Source organism: Platichthys flesus, chromosome 14, assembly GCF_949316205.1.
Source record: "Platichthys flesus chromosome 14, fPlaFle2.1, whole genome shotgun sequence".
In the NCBI taxonomy this organism is placed as follows: Eukaryota; Metazoa; Chordata; class Actinopteri; order Pleuronectiformes; family Pleuronectidae; genus Platichthys; species Platichthys flesus.
The window spans coordinates 11,437,420-11,458,526 of NC_084958.1; positions in this window are offsets into that span (position 1 = coordinate 11,437,420).

A 21,107-nucleotide genomic window follows, 5' to 3' on the forward strand; every position below is an offset into this window, starting at 1 on the left:
TTCCCCTCCCTCTGTGGTCCCTGTGCCTCTCGAAATGGGGGAAAGCTCAGAGGACATCCATTGATCTAAGCGGCTCCAGAGACCTCATGCCACTCAGCCAGTTTCTACCGTGTCAATCTTTCATGAATGCTGCTGAAGGAAAGTGGCCGTTTGGGAACTGTTACAGACAATATGCTTAAAACAAAGGGCTGGAAACATGGCCAGGCCCTGATGTGGCCGCATTGCCAAATTGTTTCTCATTATACGTTTATTTATACTCCTGTTCCTCACATGGATGGCTGATTGACACAAAACACCCCACGGCTAAACATGTTGCTGAATATGATAGGTGGAAAAAATGCTGTGGTTCTGTTGTTGTCCTCATCATGAAATGATTTGCAAATATCAGTTGATTTCTGGACAATTTTCAATCGTTACTGTGAAGAAGCTTGAAACAAGCTACAAACAGATTAATGTTTTATTTGTTTATTTGATTTATCTTAATGGTTTTGTATGTCAGAATATGACGGCCACTGAAATGGGGAATTTCAGAGAATAAAGACATAATTGTAGTCTACATGTTACAGTGCGGAGATCAGAGAATAACATGTGTTAAAATTAAAAAATGGAGCATCTTGTTGAGTTATACTTCAGTGTAGGTTTCACATATCACAAAATATTAAATATTTTGGCACATCAGCACCACAATTTCACAAGTATCAGGACTTTGATTGTGCAAGGAACTGTCTATTAAGAAGAAAGAACCACACACTTTTTTCTCTCTAAATAACAACTTATAATATTTTGACTTCACCATGGCAAGTGAAGTCCTTTCTATAATGAATATAAAAGATGCTTTAAAATTGATTTCTAGTTTCACCTGCAGATTATTCATACCTTCATATACAGCCCTGCATGCAGATAGAGATGCACATTCTTTATGTTAATACTAGTTGCACGTAGTGAGCTCAAACAAATAAGCACATTCTAAGAAATGTCTTCTTCTCTACTTCAATCTTTTTCTCTATGAGTCTCTTCATCTCGTCCTCATTTCCCTTTACCTGCAAGAGACAGCCTATGAATTATTAATTACAATGCACTATCAAGGGTATGTACTTAGCTTACTGAGAAGCTCTGTGTGTGTGTGTGTGTGTGTGTTTCTCCGGTTGTGTGTTCTGCCTGCTAATGACCACTGTTTTCGAGACCTCTTGCCCTCTTTCTCTTCACTCTTGTTTGTTTCTCCCCTTTTCTGTCCCTCTCACCTCTAATCTTCTCCTCAGCCTACCCGCCCCCCTTCCCCTACCCCACCCCCCCCCCGCCCCCAGCTCCCCGATGCAGGGTTAAACATCTAGCCGCCAGCGCTGCCTGTCACCTCGTCAATGCAAATTTAATCTCCTCAAACTCCCTGTCCCTCTCATTTCTTGCCCATCTTTCTCTTTTCACCTGCTTTCAGGGATTATGTGGTAATGAGGGTGTCTTGCTTGTACAGGCGGACCTTCTTAACCTCGCTTTCTTTTGCTCTCGCATTTGCTTTTCTCTCTTCTTTGCTCTTACACATCGTCACTCTCTCATGCTGTACCCTCCCTCTTTATACCTCCTGTTTCATTAATAGGAGTGTATGCAGTTTTGTGTGTGTGTGTGGGTCAGCTTTGACGCATGTAAGCAGTGGGATAAAGACACCTGTGTGTTTCAACTTGATGTCTCCTCCGGATTTGTCAGGTGTCTTTACAAGCCACTGAGCAATTTAACATGACTCAATGTGCAGAAGGACGACATGATTATACAATTTCTGATAACACACATGCAGACAAACAGAAGAGGGTCCAGTTACAACTTGAAAATGCCAATTCACATTGAATGGATGTTCAGACAACGGAGCCTTGCGGAATACAGTTGGAAAGAAAACAAGTCTGCCCTCATGAACTTCCATACATTTATAAATCCAGATTTTGATGGGCTGTTTTTGCCAATAGCACTGATTCTTCTAGAGATGTGAAGTTGCTGTACGTGATGTAAAAACACACAGGAGAGTGACAGAGAGAATTTCTTTGTTACAACCAATCTTCAAACCGAGAGAAAAGTAGCAGAAGATGTTCTCCGTGAGGGCTCTGGTCTCATTTCCAACAGAAGGACCATTACAGCAACATATTTTTTCCTCCTAGCCGACTTCCTCATTCTAACCCATGTGAAACCATTTAGCTTCATAACCCTGCTCTCCATCATCCCTTCTTTTTGTTAACACACAAACACGACATGACATTCTCCAAGGCTCTGAAATGATGCCCACATTTTTGAGTGTCTTTGTGTACAGCAGCAGAGAAGTGGTCTTTTTCAGTTACACTCCATTATCATGCTTTTGAGTTCTCAACAAGAGGCTGGCCCAGCGTGGTAGAAAATGTCACCTGTCACATTAGATGATAATTGTACCAAGATGAAGGGAGTGGAGGCAGAGGCCCTATTAAGCTATTCTGCTCTTATCTTCAATGAGGCGGTAATAGAAATGCACATGTAGGATGAAGGACTTTGCAATTTGTGCTCTCGGTTGGGAGGCGCGTGATAGAGAGCGGAGACAAAGTTGGCAATGTGCACATAGCATTTGTGTCTGTCTGTGTGTTTAACAAACAGATCCATGTTGCCCTTTCTGCATGGATCCAAAGATTCCCATGGTGCTCAGGGTCAACGTACGGTCACTGACTTCCGATGCCGAATAAATCTGAAGCGTGTCTACAGTACTCATGCATATTTGTGGTTAATTCTAGCTGTTGCAACACATATTGCGAAATATGTCTTGTTAGATATGCATGCATGTCTGAGTGTGTGAGTGTATGTCCTTGCTCTGAGACCTTCCTGTTATACAATCAAGACACGTGCAAAGTTTAGATCAGCGGTTCAAGACTGGGCTTGCAGCTGTTATTTATTTATAGCTGGTTACAGCTGAATCCACATGCTAACCTCTGGCTAATTACCTCGGGGTTAGTGTGTGTGCACATGTCTACTGGGAATGCTGAGTTTGGGTGTCTGCACATGTACATTATCACACATATCCACATATCCAAATGCATGTGGATTGCGTGCAGCAACTAACCCATATAACCTCATCTGCATTAAGTGTTCCCACTGAGGGCTCTTGACCTGCTGTCTCTAGGCACTTACTGTATGTTTCATTAAATATCTTGGACAGGACATGCTGGTGTAATTATAACCCTCACCTTGTTGTTGTCAAGCTTCTACATGCCGAGGGCACAGGAGAGCAGCAGAGGTTAGAGCAGGTGCTTATGATTCATGATGCTGTCTTGCATAGCACATGGTTTGTTTCCTGTCTAGATTTGAATTGAATCAGGGTTCTATGTTTTTCTTAGTTCAAACTCTGTAGCCTTTTCCAGTTTAGGATTGCAAGATAAGCTAAAAGGATGGTGCTGATCCATAACTATAAGACTGAAGAGTTGACTTTATAAATTTCGACAGGACTTGAATTAGGGCTGCTCGATTTTGGAAAAAATCCTAATCACGATTATTTTGGACAATATCGAAATGGTTATGTGCCCTTATTCTGAAGACTGTTTTATTGGTTAAATGACTGGAGCATGCGCAATAAAGTGAATCACTTCCAGTTCAGGTAAACACCGATGACGGCTGCGTGTCTTATTCCTCTGTGAAACTAGTATATCGGTTATTCCAACCCTTAATGGTGGTAACCTTAACACTATATGACCGACTGACCAGCTCGGAGAAATGCGGGTCCGGTCTGACCGGTCTGACCAGTCTGACCGGACCCGCGGGAGCGCGCTTGAGAATAGCGCTGCACGGCGTGGCCGATAGATTGTGAGCTGCTGCTCGAGCTTTTTCGACCCTCTTTGTCGAAAGCTTTTCCTTCGATTGGAGGTTTACCTGGTAATTGATGAAATGTTGCCTTATCTTATAGGAAAGGTGATTTTTTTAAGGGTGATTTATCGAGATAGTAATATCGTAATTATAAATCTTAAAATAATATTCTTGCTCTCATATTCTCCTGGAACTACACAAGAAGTAGCACCACCAGAGATCTGTTATCGTACATTTAACTGTAAATGAACCAATCTGTAATTCAAGTTAATCAACAACTGCTCATCCAATTGACTCGCTAAATGGTCGATAAGTGGAGCCCCTGACAATTTACAGCGAGCACAAGCCAGGAAATTAGAAAAGCTACAACGCCACTGTGCTTTTGATTGGGTCTCAGATGTTTCAATCGTTTAACTTGATAACATCGTCTTCACTGTGCTTCACTTGCATCCCCATGTCCTTCAAGTGCACACATCCAAAGTGCGCTGCAATCTTGTGCACTGTCTATGAATCTGAGAGCATGGTTTATAAACTGTGCGCACAGATCTTAGAACCCAGACATACCCAGCAGAGCCCTTTACTTATGTACATTTTGTATATTTCTATAAGGGATATTTTTGTATGCTGGCACAACACAGGCAAAGCAATCAGCCCCTACTGACAAACACATTTTGATTTGGGACTGCAATAGTTTTTCTGGAAAAGATTTATTGTAGATAGTATTGGACCTCCTGCTTGTTTCTTCAAATGCTGCTTCAATGTATTATTAACATTTACTCAAACAGGAACTCCTGGATCAGTGGCCACCTGTGCCCGCCAACACAGCCTTTTGATTTGTTTTGTAAGTCAGTGGTATTTTAGTCGGCCTCAGCCTCAGCAGGGGCTCTGTCGGACTGGCACAGAGTTGAGCCAGCGATAGGGGCAGCCCTGGAGCACCCCCCCTCTGTAGCCACTGAGGTGGCTGTTAGCTTGTGAACAGAACTTGCAGGGAGGTCTGTCTGTTTTTGTCTCTGTGTTTACACTGGGACCCGGAAATTAAGAAAAGTTTTGTCTACTACTGACCCAGTTAGAGAGAGAGAGAGAGAGAGAGTTGTTTGTTGTTATGGGTTTAACATGGTTCCTTTCTCAGCTCATAATGACAAGTGCCGCAATAGACTCACACACATGCACACCGAAATGCACACACACTTACTTCATGTTTAAGTCATGAGGCAAACCCACTTCTGCCAAAACCAACTTCACCCCCACAACCCATTACACTGCTTCTTAAAATGTACCATGTCATTTTTTGGAAGTAAACACAAGCCACAAACTCTTCGAGATTTGCATTTTGTTGTTTTGTGTTTTCAGTTGACTGTCAGATAATATCAAACTGTACGGTGTGTACGCATGCCTGTAGACAGTCTACGGCCATTATTCATTCTCCAAAGTTTACCTGCTTGTATTAAAGACCTACAATAGGCAGGTTAAAGATAAGTTTTCACTTTTAGTAGCAAATTTGATGACTGCTTTTCTCACTAACTTGAATACAAAATCGCTTACGTCTATTACTGCACAAGTCGCCTTGTTTTTTGTTTGTTTAATTCTTCTAATCTGAATTAACACGAATAGAACATGTTCAGTTTGTATTAACATTAACTCAAAGGTTAATTTAAGATCTCTGGTAGTGCTATGGAGCTGTTTAAACAAAAAAGTAAACAATAGACAATCACACTGTGTTACACTATTCCACTGATCAAGGTGGTCATTTTATGCAAAGTGTTACGTCCCTAAGATGTCTAGGGTATGAGGGACAAACAATTAGAAAATAAACCAGGCAAAAAATAAGAAAACCATAGAATGCATTTTAAATGAAACAAGTTATTAACCATATATTCATATTAACACAAAATGCCCTTCCCTAAACGGAAGTGGAAAAAGAAACACAGAGGAACACCTAACAAGAAACAAGGTCCCTGACTTCAGAGGGAACTTCATCAACAGCTCCACACCAGAACATCAACACTGCACACAACTCCGCACCGGAACACTAACACTAGGTCCGCACACCACGTCAACACGCGACTTCTCCCAACTGCTGTTTGGCCAACTGGCGACTGCTGACGCTCTGCTCAGGGTTATATTGGCCACGCCCTGATGCCAGAGTGGCCTCAGCTGTGCTTCCAGAGCACCCACCTGGAGGAGAGCGAGAGCGAGATAGAGCAACTGTGAGAGCGAGAGAGAGAGAGCGAGAGAGAGAGAGAGAGAGAGAGAGAAAAAACACGTAACATAACACAAAGACTTGCTGCATATAATCCTGCGATGGCAGGGGAGAAGAAGAGTGCAAGCTAGTAAATGTGGATATGAATACTTTTTAGTAATTTAGCTTTACAAATGTTTTTCAAGAAAAGAAAATGCATTTGACATGTTGGGTAGACCTATAGGATTAAAACCATGTGTTTTGATGAGTCACACTGCAGCACTGATACAACATTAAACAGATTGATCACTAAAGCTGGATTACATGAATAGATGGTTTACTAAAAACCATTGATGCATGTGAAGGCAAATTGAAACCAGTACAGGAATGACAGAACCTGCCCTAACACATATTATAACTATAAAGTAAAATAATAACCTTTGCAAAGGAGGCTAATTTTTCATCTGTGTTTGTTTTGTTTGTTTATCTATTGGTTTGCAGTAATACACGAAAACTACTAGAATCATTTCCACAAAACACAAGAATGTGGTATGTATCAGGGAGGTGCCTATTCAATTATAATAATTACAGCACTCATCCAATAACCTTTGTGCACTTGCTCCTTTAAACGTCTGATTTCTGTTACGACATTTTCACCAGTTTCCCTAGAAACAATCTTGATGAAAGAAATCAGGCTTATTAAGGGGACTGATATCTAGTGTGTGTAATGTGGTGCAGCTGGAGTGAAAATAAGTGAACTGTTGTGCCTTGACAAATTGATGTGCTCTGCTGAGGGCCAATCTTTTCAGTGAATGTAAATACACAATTCTGGAATATTCCAACCAAAATTCCTCCCAAACTTAATTGATTTAAATAATATCTCATTGATTAAATACTTATAATATTTATTACATTGCTACGATCATCTGACTGCTCATGTATGGATGCTGTATTCAGATTTTTCCAGTTCTCAGCAGTTCATTTGGTGAGTAGGGGGTTATTATTACTGATAAAAATGATGGTCTAAACTCTGAAAGAATGACTTGATTTGGAATTTTCCTTAAAGTTTAATTTTGTTCTATATTAAGTATGGGATTTAGAGAAGCAAATTGAGAATTACATTGAAAATGCCACCCTATTGTTCTGACCTTTTGCCTTACCATGGAACAGATTAATCCTACAAACAGACTGAAACTCATAACACATACACACACATGTACACCAAAACACATACACAATACACTTTGTAGCTGGGTTTATGGAGGGCCAGATAAGCACAATCAATGTCGACCAATTATTGTTGCTGCTCTAAGTGAATCGTTGTGCATCTGCATGCCTCCTCTGTGTTTCTTTAGGCAATGTTCTTTTCTGTTTATACTGAACTCTGTTGGCAAAAAAGGATCATCAGTATTTCTCATGTTCCTCTGGGACATGATGAAGGAGCTTTACTATGTTTCTGCCTGCTTGATCAAGTGTCTGTGGTTTTGTTGTTAATGCTTAAATGCTGATAAGAGTAATCTCTGATGCCTTATTCAGAGGTTACATCCACACTAATGCAATTTAGTTCTAAACTGCACCGCTTTTGCTACGTATGCGCCTGTCGTCCATACCTCTCGAGAGTTCTCCAGTGACCTTTGGAAATACTGTAGGCTCAATATGAGATGTTCGATCTCCAATTGAACTCAAGCTGATTATCAATGCTGATCATTAGGGTAATCAAACAGTACTCTTTCTGGCTCTTATTGGCTGATTCTTACATACAAACACAGTGGTCCATAGTAACAGGTGATTATTCATTAATGAAAACAATATTATGGAGACCATATTACATTTCAGGTAATAGATCATGAACGATTCTACATACTGTACATTTTAAAGAAAAATTTTCCTTGATATTATGCCTAATGTGATATATACTTAGCTATTCATTATTACTTCTCTTATGCCTTCGTAGTGGAGTAGATGATGGAGAATTTGAGGCAAAGTCTTATTGTTGTTTAGCACAATAACCCCGTTGTTATGTACCTAAATGTAATGGGATGCCAGTAGTGCTCTATGTTTGTAATCACAAATGTTTATTTTTAATGCAGAAGGGCGTTTACAAGTTGATGTATGGCTGTGTGAAAAAAGCTAGTGTGTAAGAATTGCTGCTGTTTTTCAAAAAAGGGTAACAGTAGGAGGCATTGTAGAAAATATACAAACGAATCAGGGTCATCCCTCATTTACTCCATTTGCTCAGGGTGATTCATGAGTCAAACACCTCAAATCGGGGGTTCCACATTTAATAACCTTGAACAACTCTCCTTTTCTCCTTCGACTACTGCATTAGCCCACATCCAATCCCTCTAATGTTCAGTGAATAACAGCTTCAACGGGAAGCTCAGGTGTGAAACAGTGAAAGGAGGTGGAGAAAGCTAGACCAGGAGGCCAGGCTATGAGGCAGGCCAGGGGAAGACTCTCATGCATAATGGATAAGAACAGAGAGGCCGTGTTAGTCTTGAATATGAATGGCCTCCCCTGCAGTCACCTGGCTTGATCACAGGCTCATACTTACACCTCGGAGATGTGCTCTGAATTTTAACTTCTTTTTTCTAGTAGGAGCCCATTACATGGACCCTGATAAGTTATTATAGTTCACTTGCTGAGGATGACTACTGCCAGGTGCTGCTAGTTGTTCTACAGAAAAGTGGCCCCTGTGACATATATTTTATTATATTTAAATTAACTTTCATCCATATAGAACCAATCCATAACGTATTATCGCAGGGCACTTTACAGATTAAGGTAATCTTACAATATAATAGAGAGAAACCCAACTGTAAGGAACAAACGTTAAACAGGACCTGACTCAGAGAGGGATGGCATCAGATAGGAAGGAATATGAGGAAAGGAAAGTAGGGAAGGAGGAAAAGGAGCAGCCTGGAGCAACTCTCTATATTGTTATATTAAAGCACTATCAGACTGGTTGTTTTAATGTTAATAACAACAGTCATAGGTGTAATAATGCTATTTGTAACAATGGCAGCACTGGAAGCAGCACCAATAATAATATATATAATAATTAGTATTGATGATGACTAGTGTTCGTAATGTCAGATCTGGATCCTGCTGCTCTAGAGTCACAGATACCTGCAGAATGAGGAAAGAGGGACAGAAAGAAGAGAGAAGAAGCACAAACATGTGCAGAGAGAAAACACAAAGGGCCGGGAGGGGCCGAGTGAATCGATATGTTGTGCACCGCTCTACAATGAAATAAGATTTTACTCATTTGAAATAATGACAAAATAATCATTATGGTCGTCTGTGTTGATAAATGTGCCATGTTTCCACAAATAAACAATTTATTGGAAATTATTGTAAACTGTAGCAAGCCAGAGTAAATCCGTCTTCAGACATGACCTCTTGGTAAAATCAGGGGAATTGGCTAAGGAGTTTCCCCGCAGTCTGCCTTTCACAAAGGCACAACACAACGGGAGGTTCTCTTCAAACTGCACAACAGCTTCACGGTTTACAGCACCCTGACACCGTCATCAGTTCTTATCAGCCCAAACTCTTCTGCGGTCTAATCACGGTCTGAGCAATCACATCCCATACACATTATCAGTGCATCTTGAATCCCTTTACACCTGTACATAGATGTGTTTGCTTGTGATCAGATCAGTTGAGACAGATGGAGAGGAATAGGTCTACAAAAGTATCGCAACTCACAAGCAACAAGTTAGATTGTGCTAAAGGAACAAAATGACCCCAAGGTTCTAATTAATTGGAATTTTTTCTGTGCTCTTGGTTTACAGATCATTCCCTCTTTACTGCATCGGCTTTTGGGCAATCGCCTGGTTCTGTTTTCAAAAATAGACTTGTCATGTTGCACGAAGGGCTCAAGTGACTAGCTGATCCCTCTCTCCCAGTAGGTGGACAAGTACAAATTCAGACACTGGGATTAGTTTTTTTCGCTCAGAAACCAATGATCACAATATGTTTATAACTCTGGGAGCCAACTGCAGCGCTCTTATCAAACACACGCACACGCGCACACGCTTTGTGCTACGAGTGAACTGCAGAGCTCTTATTAAAAATTGATCTGCAAGCTGTTGTGTGTCGCTGGTTCGCAAAGGAATTCATTACCTCTTTGCCATGCACCACTGTGTCCCACATGAATGCTAGCACACACACGCGCACACACACAGAATGCCTGCAAGCAATTCCGACCTGTCGAATAAAACAACACCCTTTCCTTTAGAATATTCAAGATGCAAACAAACAAATACTCCGGTGGGAGATAGAGGGAGAGATTGAGAGAGAGAGAGAGAGAGAGAGAGACAGAGAGAGAGAGAGAGAGAGACAGAGAGAAAGGGTAGGACAGGCAGAGAGCAAAAGACAGCAAGGGTAAAACAGAAACATGATAAGACGAGATGAGAAACAAACAAACATTAAGGTTGTGATGATGAGGATCAGAGAAATAGTGAGAGGAGGAAAGAGTTGAAAGCTTGCCTCAGTCTTAAATGGTTGTTTGATGTTAGGGATTGCCAGTATGTGATGCTTTACTCTTCTCTCTATGCATTTCATCCCCTCCTCACCCTTCAACGGCTCCGGCTCTTTTCCTTTTACTGCTCGTTCATCTTCTCAAACCCACTACTTTGACAAATTATTCTTCTATCATTCTTCCATAATTTTCTCCTCTCTGTCTCCCTCTCCCCCCGTCTTAATCCATTCTCTGTCTCTGCTGTGACCGCCTTCACTTTCTTCTACACACTCATCTGTTGTTTTTTTAAAGCTTTTTTTTAACCCTCAGAGCTGTGACTATGTACAAACTAGGCACGAGTCGCAGAAATTGAAGTTTGAATGATTTATTCCATCTTTACCGACTTGTGTATTAACCGAGGCAGCGCTGATTGAAATGCAGCACCATGTTTCAGAACCTGTCAAGTGTTCCTGAAAACCTTGTACAGAGTGGAGTGCAGATGAAGACACACAGAGAGAGTGATAAAGGAAACAGAGAAAATGAGGAGAGATACCGGCCATTTTGTCTGCTTGTCTGTTCCCCTGTACGTCTCCTGGCTTTATGTTTGTCTCCTTTGGCCATAATGACTTCTCCACATGATAAATGCACCTCCTAGAATAGCCATTGCCCTTCTCCTTGCCCTCTCTTACTCTGTGTCTGTAACTTCTAAGTCACTCCCCTTTTCTCTAAATCTAGTCACAGTGCAACCACTCCATCTCTCTCTTTCCCTTTCCATCTCCCTTTATCATTTTCTTACCTTCTTAGAGCCTCCCGCCTCTTGTTTTTCTCAGTGGGCAACATAAAACCTTTGTTTGTCGAAAATGGGAAGGAAATTGAACTATTAGTTGCCTTGTTTGTTCTATACCGTAGTCTGTATATGTGATGGCTCTTGAGAAGTGAAGCCAAAGCATCTTCCTCGCCTCCTAGTGCCTGGCTGCAGTAAAGGTAAAGGTCAGAAATCCGGGATGATGGTCGTTCAACCTCTGTGCAGCACCATGTGGTGGATGTTTGTATCAACAGACTCAACAAACGGATTGAGATGTTTTAGTCTTGGGGTTGGAGCTGGACCCTCTTTATATAGAACTACATTCAATCCACATTTGCAGAAATGTGACTGCTTCAAACCAACCAGGTAGAAGGTTGGAAAAGAGCAGTTATTAGCTAGTTAACTCAAAGCAGTCCTCAACTATGGAAGTTACTCAAGACACTGATGGATTGAAGACGAGAGCAACTGATTTCATTGACGGAGCATTTGTTTTGTTCCTAGATGCTGATAAGCATGCAACATATTGGCAATGGATATCTTACCTATAAAACTGAAAGAGGTAGTTTGATGTACTTGTATCATAAAATCCAAAATATTCCTTAAAGGTGTGGGTTGTTTATTTGTTCATAGCAGCACTTGTGTGCTTAGACTGTATGGCATTATAATGACTATCTGACAGGGAGAGTAATAGACAACCAATTTTCTATGAATGTGTACACATACAGTCATAGCAAATAAAAAGCCACTGCTTTGTAGGAAAGAGAGCATAGAGGTTGACCATTGTTAACTATCGGATTTTCTCAGGTTTTCTATTATCCCACAGCATACCAACCCAGATACATAAAATCAAGAAAAGCTAGTATTTATTTGGACTCATTCATTAGGATTCTTGGACAATGCAACAGTGTTCTACCAGTGCTCAGCCAGGAACCAACAGCTCAGCCTCCATTGTTGAAACACTTACAATTCTGGGTTGCACAACTGTGACTGAACCGCAGCTCCCAGATCTCTTTTAGGAATAAAACAGCTTTGTACATTTATTTCTACAAGATAAGCAAAATAATCCTGATCACAAGCATATTCCATACTCCCACTCAATTTTCACAGCATGCTTTTGATTTTGAGCTGATTAGGAGATTATGAAATGGATGTTGAAGCTCTTTGGTATGTATTATTGTTACACATTGATCTGTGATGCTGGCTGCATGCTGCATTAGAGCCTGCGCTTATCTATAAAGCTAAGGGCGTGGGAACCTCCAGCTGATTTACAGTAAGAATGGAGTGGTCTCACAGTACCATTGCTTCTCCGAGTGCTGCACATTTAAGTAATGTCGTAACCCTTACTCAAAGCTTCTCCTTGTATAATTTGTAATCACCTTGATGGATTTATATGTTCAACTGCATGTTCATGACCAAGCAGCTTTTTAAAGCCCGAATCAGTTCAGAGATAAAACTGATCAATCCTGACGTGAACATGGGGTGATTTCTGTTTTACGTGTCAGAACTTGACCCAAGCCACATTACAGACATATGCACCATAAAAAAATTAAGTACAGCGCATCTACTATATGTATTTTGATTTCCATTGTTGCCAAGAAAACATTTCAACAAGCAGACTTTTTAAAGTCATTCATAAGTCGTATCGACAAAACACAATTTTGTGTTTCTTTTACTTTTCTTTTTCTTGGTGCCAAGATTCTTGCTCAGCTACCCACCAAAAAACGTTCATATACATAGCTTTAGGGCAGTGCATATACCCACATTTTGGTGCAGGAGGCCCATAACTATGCCAAACTGTCAATGATTTTAATTTCACACAGTACAAAGTGCAATTTAAGGTTTTCACACACATGAAAGAGCACCATTTCCAATTTTTCCGAAACTTGCTTTCTTCAGTAAACAAAGCCGTTCCAAGTCAGCCACTATCTCGTAAGGAGAGATGGAAATCACCCAGATGAGAGGCCCTGTAAGGATAAGATAATAGGATCTCTGCACATCTCTGTGCTGGTCTTTGGTTTCCACGAGAGCCAAACCTGCTGCATTAAACACTTCTGCATTTTCCCCCTCATGAAATATGGATTTGTGTACAGGCGGGAACAAATGCTAATCATCGTGCAAGTCTGTAAGTGTGTCTTGTGTGTGTAAATTCCGGTGACTTTGTGTTAAGTACGTTATGCGTACGGATATGCACATGTATGTGTGTATTTCAACAGGCTGAATTAGATTTGGGTTCCGAGGCGAGAAAGGGAAGAGACGCATGGAGGAATTTAGCTATGAGGCTCATAAATAGTTTAGCCACCCAGAGCAGATTCATCAAGTCGCGTGAGGGATAAATCATATTCCTCCCCTCCTCCTCCTCCTTTACCCCTCCTCACCAATCCTTGGCTTCTCTCTCACCCCGAAGAGAAGGAACATGCTGGATGGTAATCCTGAGACTTCAGAGAACCTAATACCTACTGACACTTTGGCTACGCTGATTCAAGATAGGACTTTAATTGCACAGTGCGACCTGCTTAACAGATGCATGCACACAAGCATGTGCACACATACGAGTTACACATCCACATACACAAAAAAATTGCATAAGCTGGATCAGCGCCCCTTCTGACTTTGCATATCTGTATCAGGGAATGGAAGCAGACAATATTGACAGTAATGAAAGAGCATCATCAGCATGTAGGTTAATTTACTTCAGTTTCTCCTCACACACATATTTGAGCTGACATCCTCACAGCAACAACTCGAGCCATGTCACATAAAACCCAAACCGTCCAATCGATAGTGATCTGTTGCTCTGGATCGTCTGGTGACGTGACAAATATCCTCGTCGGCTGCCGTGAGCCACAATTTCCCCCAAATTGAAAGGCCCTGAGGCCCTTCAGGCACGGGTGTTATTTGGCTGCTATTTTCTCCTCATGGCCATCCGTGAAGGATGAACCTCTGTATAGATCATCTGTCTCTTTGGATAGAGCCCAAGCTCCATCACCATAGCAATGGGTGTTTAGCCTACACCCCAAGAGACAGAGCCATTCCACAGATTGCCTGAAAGAATGAGATTGTGTGTGTGGCAGTGGATTTTCAAAGCTTTATCAAAGTGTGTGTGTGTGTGTAGACGTGATTTTTGTGTTCCTTCTCGTGTGTCACCTCCATTTGTCGGTTTGAATTATAGATCAGGCTTGCCTTGGGATTTATGATAAAGGCAGAAGAGTCTCCCAGTCACACACCTGAGCCCTCTTCTCAATTTTGAAACAAGCAGAAAAACAACTTGGAAACAACCTGTTCCACAACAAGATGGACACCTCCCTCGCTGTCCAAACAAGATATTGCTTTCCTGCGAATCTTCAGGTAGCCTGCCCTCCTGCTTCGTCAAGAATGTGTAATGCATGCAAATGTCTTTCTATCCATCTCTAAGCCACAATCTCCCCTCTTCCTCTATTCCCTCTTCTCTTTCTTTACCTCCCTGACTCAACCCTTTCCCAGAGGGAACTCTGACCAGAGAGACGCCCCTCTCGCCAAAATGCGAGTCTCGTAGCCGTTTGGTCCTTCATTACTTTGCTCTCTCGTCCCCCTTCTTTGCTCTGACTCTCTGGGGGCTGCAGTGGGTTTTCATTACTCAACAAGTCAATCTTCATCATGGTGTCCTTTGTGTGCTCTCATTGACTCAAACATGCATTGTGTTTTGTGCACACACGCAAACACACACTTAAACAGGTATGTGCCGCCTGCATCCTGCCTGTATTTCAAAAGTCTTCAAGGCAAATCTTTACTCACTGTCTGTTAATGACTTTGCTTTACCTTTTGATTAGATCCAGAGGGAACAGAAGATACGGAAATAGATGGCCGCTGTTATGGTCTGAAAAAAAAAAAAGGAACCAACTGTGGAGGCTTATGCAGTTACACTAGATAATATAATAGATAATATGCTAATGTGAGCTTGCTGTCTTGTCCCTGAAACCCATTCTTAAGTTGTGGTTGCAGGCTTACTTATCTGCATTGGGCCTGTGGGAAGGTAAAGCTGCCATGCAGAATATCAAGTAAGGGCATATGCATGTTTACACTTATTCACCCTTGTTATCTGCCTACAAAAAACCCCATTGCATAAGCTTATTGTTGAATCAGGGAGCTGATTTTACTGCCTGTATGATTATACATGCAGCGTGTTGTGGCTGTTAGCTGCAGCAAAACATCTTTCCCACCCCAGCCCTTTGTGTGATTGTATGATACAAGCAATATTTCGTCTTCTCTACCTAGCAATTACTGATGGAGAAAAAAAATATATTCTGACTAGTCCCTTTTTCAGTCTGACTGAGGGGTTGGGGTCATGAAAATGAGAAGAGATTTTACTGAGCTCGTTTCCCCTTTCCCCAATCTTAACTAGGACCTCAGAAATGACATTTTCTTCTATTCGAACAGGGATTTGGACCCCATTAGGACTGTGTTTTGATGAGGTTAGTGTTTATATCTGATAAGGTCCCAAAGAGGCAACAAAAACATGTATTCACACACACACGCATACACACACACACACACACACACACACACACACACACACAAAAACATGCACATTCATTTTATGTCCCCTTGTTGAGTGCCTCCAGAGAAGAGACAGTCTGCAGCCAGCCAGTAGTTTACTCCTGAGACAGATTCTTGTTTAGCATTTAGATTGGCTTGATCAACTACCAGTTAGCAGATATATGTGAGTGTGCAAGTGCGTGTGTGTGTTAGTGCATGTGTATAGGCATCTGTAAGTGTGTGTCTCTGTGCACTCCTGTGTGTGTGTGTGCACTTGTCTGAGGTACGTGTGTTTGACTGTGTGCATCTTTGGTGAGTCTACTTTGTGTGTGTGTGTGCGCACGCTCATGCATGCTTGTGTGTGATGAGCCATGGCTAACGGCTCTTGGTGAACACTTCAGGCCAAGGTTGCCAATGAGACGTGGTGAGGCAGTGAGCCAGGGTCACACAAAGTTACACATTAATCTTTTAGAGGGAAACCCGCCGCCATTACCACTACCACCACCACCACCATGACCAAAGTATCCCAATATAACAACTGCCCACAGCATCATTCATCTTTAACACATATAGGGAAAAAAATTGTTCAAGTAATAAATACATAAAATTATATTTAATTATAATTTCTTACTATTAAATTTGGGAGTTGACCAACTCTTTTGTTTCTGTTGCATCAGGAGAAATTTGTGGTGCCCTGGTTTGCTCAATAATTTAAAGAAGATTTCAGAAACACTCAATCAGTCAAACTGTATCTGAGGAGGCAGTTCTAAAAGAGGTAAGGGATCCTGACTGTGAGCACTGACATCACATGTGTACACACATGCACACAGGGTCAAATCAAGTTTGTGTTTTCTGGTCTTGTTAGATGTTAAAGTAAGGATCATATCCTTTAAGGATAAATTGTCAAACACCATCTGTATATTGTTTTTGAGCAAACTATAAACCTTTGCTGCAGGTCCCACTGTTGTGATACTAGTTTGTGTGTGTGTGTATGTATCCGTCTGTGCATGTGAGTCGCACTGCCTCTCACCTCGCTTTTACCCCGAGTTCAACCAGAGTTCACAGTACCCCCCATGCCACTTAATGTGTGTGTTGGGGAAAAGAGAGAGAGAGAGATATACTGTGTGTGTGTGTCTTCAGTTCTGCGCCTTGAGTCTCCCCAAAAGCCACTTATGTGCTCAGAAAGTTATGACTGTGTAGAAAGAGAGAGACAATTAGTGTGTGTATGCGTGTTCACATGTTTTTATGCCTCGCCCGAATGTGCTTGTGTGCATTTATGACAGATGTCCGGTCTCTGATGACTGGGGGTTCTGTGATGTTGTCGCCCCTGAGCGTCTGTTTTATAGCCCGCTGTGACATTATGATTTCAGCTCTATTTCCCGCTATTACACAGGTGAGGGATATGTGTTGACAAACCACATTACCCGTGCTACTAAAACAGCTTTCAACCTGCTTACTACATAGACATCTCACACTTTCTCTCCTAGTGTTCATTTAATGTTTTGCCACTGGGTAGTTCTGAGGGTGGGGTGGTACAGACACACAGAAGAAGTGAGGACAAGGCATTTACTACACCTGCACATATGTGTGTATTGAGCCTTAAATAATTCAGTGAGGGTGTGACGTGCTGGTAATGGTGCCCCCGAGAGCAAGCTGCTTTTCTCTTTCCTTCAGAGAAACACAAAGAACTGATGCACACCTGTTGTGCAGTGAGGACGGAGAACTAAAGCAGATTTGACAGGCTGTCCCAGGCACTAGCGCTACAAATGGCTGCCTGGATGGAAATATCTTCATCATCCCGAACAAATGTGCTGTCGCTCAGCCCTCCAAACTCCTGTTCAATGCCATCTCTTACAGATGCGCACATTTTATTGACGTCATCACTTTTTTTTCTTCTATTTTGTCTTTCCTTCCTCCGGTTAGGGCAAGAGCAGACAGTTTTCTGTCTCCGAATGTCTGTAAGTGTGTGTAAGTGTGAGAGCAAGTGTATGTGTGAGCAAGACCATAAATGAGGCTGAAGCTTGGCCTTTGTTTGAAATATGAAACTGCTCTCAGATGTGTAATATTACAGCAATAGAACAGCAATCAGACGTTAATTGAATCTGGGTTATGACTTTTCGATGTTCTTGCTCAGCTGAGTGTCTCCAGCTTTCCCGCTGTCTTTCACCCTCCCTCCCCATCTTTTTTCACTCAATGACTGTCATTTTCTTATTCCTCCTATATGACTGACTACACCACTTTATTCTTTAGAGTGGCTGGATATCTCTCGTGTATTTGTCATAATTTGTGCAGGCCCACTCCCAGAAAAAAATTATGACCTCAGGTTTTTTTTTTTTGAGAGGCGAAGAAGAAGTGATCTCCTGTAATGTAGTGTTGGCCAGTGCAGCAGCAAATGTTAGAAGCAACATTAAAATTAAGTGATACATTTCACCAAAGAAAGCTCCAAAGAAAGAACGATAACCGACATACCTATCGAGTTTGAGTTGTTCTGGATGATCAACATCTGTCGAGTGTTGAAATTGTCGGACTTGGCTGCTTACTAGAACATGTTGAGCCAGAGCACAGTTTGCCAAATCTTGAAGTAGCTATTGCACAATTGATATCTCCTATTACTGTGAAAGATACAGGAATTAGAAATGTGGCCATACTTTAATAGTTTATTTTTTCAAGGAATTGTTATTATTTTGAAGTTGTTTTGCATTTTTATACTAGTACTGTACTGTTTAAAACCTAGATGTATTTATTTGTGTTATGCATAGTCCATGTATAGGAATCAATATCAACTGTTATCGTTCTCTAAAAGCTGATAATCACCCACTGTATATTCATCTACAGCTGCTCTTATCTTGGAGAAACATTCATAACGTGTAAACACAAATAATATTATGTGGATCTTTAGTAATGGCAAAATAATGTTTTTAATAATTCTTTGAACCAAATAATCCAAATTAAAGAATGATTGAGAATACAGCATAATAAGACTCGAATGAACCGATCGTCAGAGAGGCAGCTGGTTAAACAGATACATTCAGTAGAGGTGACAGCAGCTGACAATTATGAGTTTTTTCATAGGGGTTCTGCAATGATTGAAGACTGGAAATCTCCCTTCTATTCACGTCTCTCATACATCTCTCCTTGCACAATGTGAGGATTGTGTGTTGCTGCTAGTGGTTTTGTTGTTTCTCCTCCTTCCCTTCTTCTTCTCCCTGTGCAGGTTGGGTGCGGCAGGGGGTGTGGCTGCCTCCTGCTGCTACGGACGAGACACACCTGCCCTCAATCTCAACTCAGTGCCGGATTATTCCGTCTCCGATGGTAGCAAGTGCGCTGCAGAAGCTCTCAACCTTAAACTGCTTTTGGAAACCATCTAACTTGTGTATTTCCCCCTACACATAATCTCTGTGTGACTCTCCGCTCTGCGCCTCATCTGGGTCTCGTCCAGGATCACCCAGCCAGCCAGCACCCGGCCGCTCCAGCCTGCACCAACCTCTTCGACAATAAACTCTGTTCGTTCTTCTACAACCTACCCGTCTGTGTCTGCTTTGGGGTCTAAACCTGACTCACACCTTGAAACACAATGCTGATTGATTGCTTTCATGTTCTCATCTTTGCTGCTGGTGTCTGACTTTGGCCTCCCCAACCATTTCTGAACCATTTTCTGAAATGGTATTTGGACAGTCCCCAAAACCAAGTAGATTGAAGTTGTCCCGCTGTGACCAAAGATGCGGCTGCACAGGTTCACAAAATGCGGCAGTTTCACTCTCCACCCACAATTAAATGAAGAGCATGCAACATTTTAAACAAAGGGTGCAATGCATGCCGGTAAATCACTGTAGGGCCGAGCCTGAATTCTTGTAGCATGTTTCACCTTTTGCAGCCTGCCAACCCCCCCCCCCAGCCCCTTTCTCTGTTGTTAACTGATGCCACAGCATGCAGCAGGATCCCCCTCTCTGCTTCACTTACACCATTCACGTCTCATTAAAAGACCTTCTGGTGAAATGTCACCATCTTAACTACCCTTCGACATGGGACACTGGCTTTCAAATGTAGAAATGTGATGTGCATCTTTGTGCAAGAAAGTGTGTGTGTGAGTGTGTCGCTGAATCTACGCTGCCCACTATCTGTTGTTCTGCATCTACATATGTGTGTGTCTTATTGTTATGAGGACCAAGCTCACAAAAATAAAATGCAAGTAATATCACTTACTCTGTGTGTGTGTGTGTGTGTGTGCGTGTGCGTGTGCTTCTCCTCCTCCATGAAATGGGAGACCATCTATCCAGCCTGACCTTCTCCTTAATTGCTTGGTTTGGGTTCTGTCTGTGCTCATTTCAGGAACAGCAGTCTCCCTGAAATAACTGCTGACTCCCAATTGTCTCTTGCAAAACCGTGCATTTACCTGTCGCCGCTGACAACCTACAGACCCACATTTTGAAAATGCACACGTTTAAGCAGGTGCCAAGACACATACATGTGTATCAGCCGTTGCTAAGGAGACTGGAAAGTAATGCAATTTGTCCTTAAATGTCACTCAAGGTCAGGTGGAAGTAAACGCCACACAGCACGGTGGTGCGTTTGCAGGGACTAATATCGCCTCTCTGTCCTTGTGGGCAGAGACAGTAACATGTTTATGAAACCTCGGTGTCTTGTTACGTCCTACGCTGCTTGTCTCTAAGTCAACTCACTTAAACATGGACTTCTCATACATGGACAGTTAGATCTTTGATAAGAAACAGCTATGAGAAGATAAACTGATCCCAATCAGAGGCATTGAACAGTGGTGGTTCATTTACTGTGGACCTCTCATGGGAACCACAGGAGCAATTTTACAATCTGGGAAATACCACTTATTGCAGGAAGAAGATAAAAAGGTCTCTCATGGCTGTACGCAAAAAGTATGTAACTACTGCCAGCCGCCACATGGCTTAGCATTAGAAGGGGAAACATGAGGAAATGGCTCGACTACCATCAACCATTATAAGTGAAGCTGGATGAAAATGTCTGAAATCATCAACCAATATATACAACATTTGCTGAGGATTAGTAGTGTTCGTGCAATGCTGGAACGCTGATGTTAACGGACATCAGCAACATAGTCTATTGAGGGCGGGGCTGAACTAATGGCCAATTTGTTTAATTGAATCACTTATGCTCCACAGCCAGTAAGTATCATAATAAAATATTGCTATAACTTCATTTAAATTACTGATTTAACAAAACACCAAAACAGAAACAAACTATGTAAGTGGATATTGAAATAAAATAAATTAATTTAAACTGTGACAATATGTTGTTTAAAAAAATAAATAACCCTTTAAATATGAACAGCACCTTTCAAACAAAAGTAATAGAGG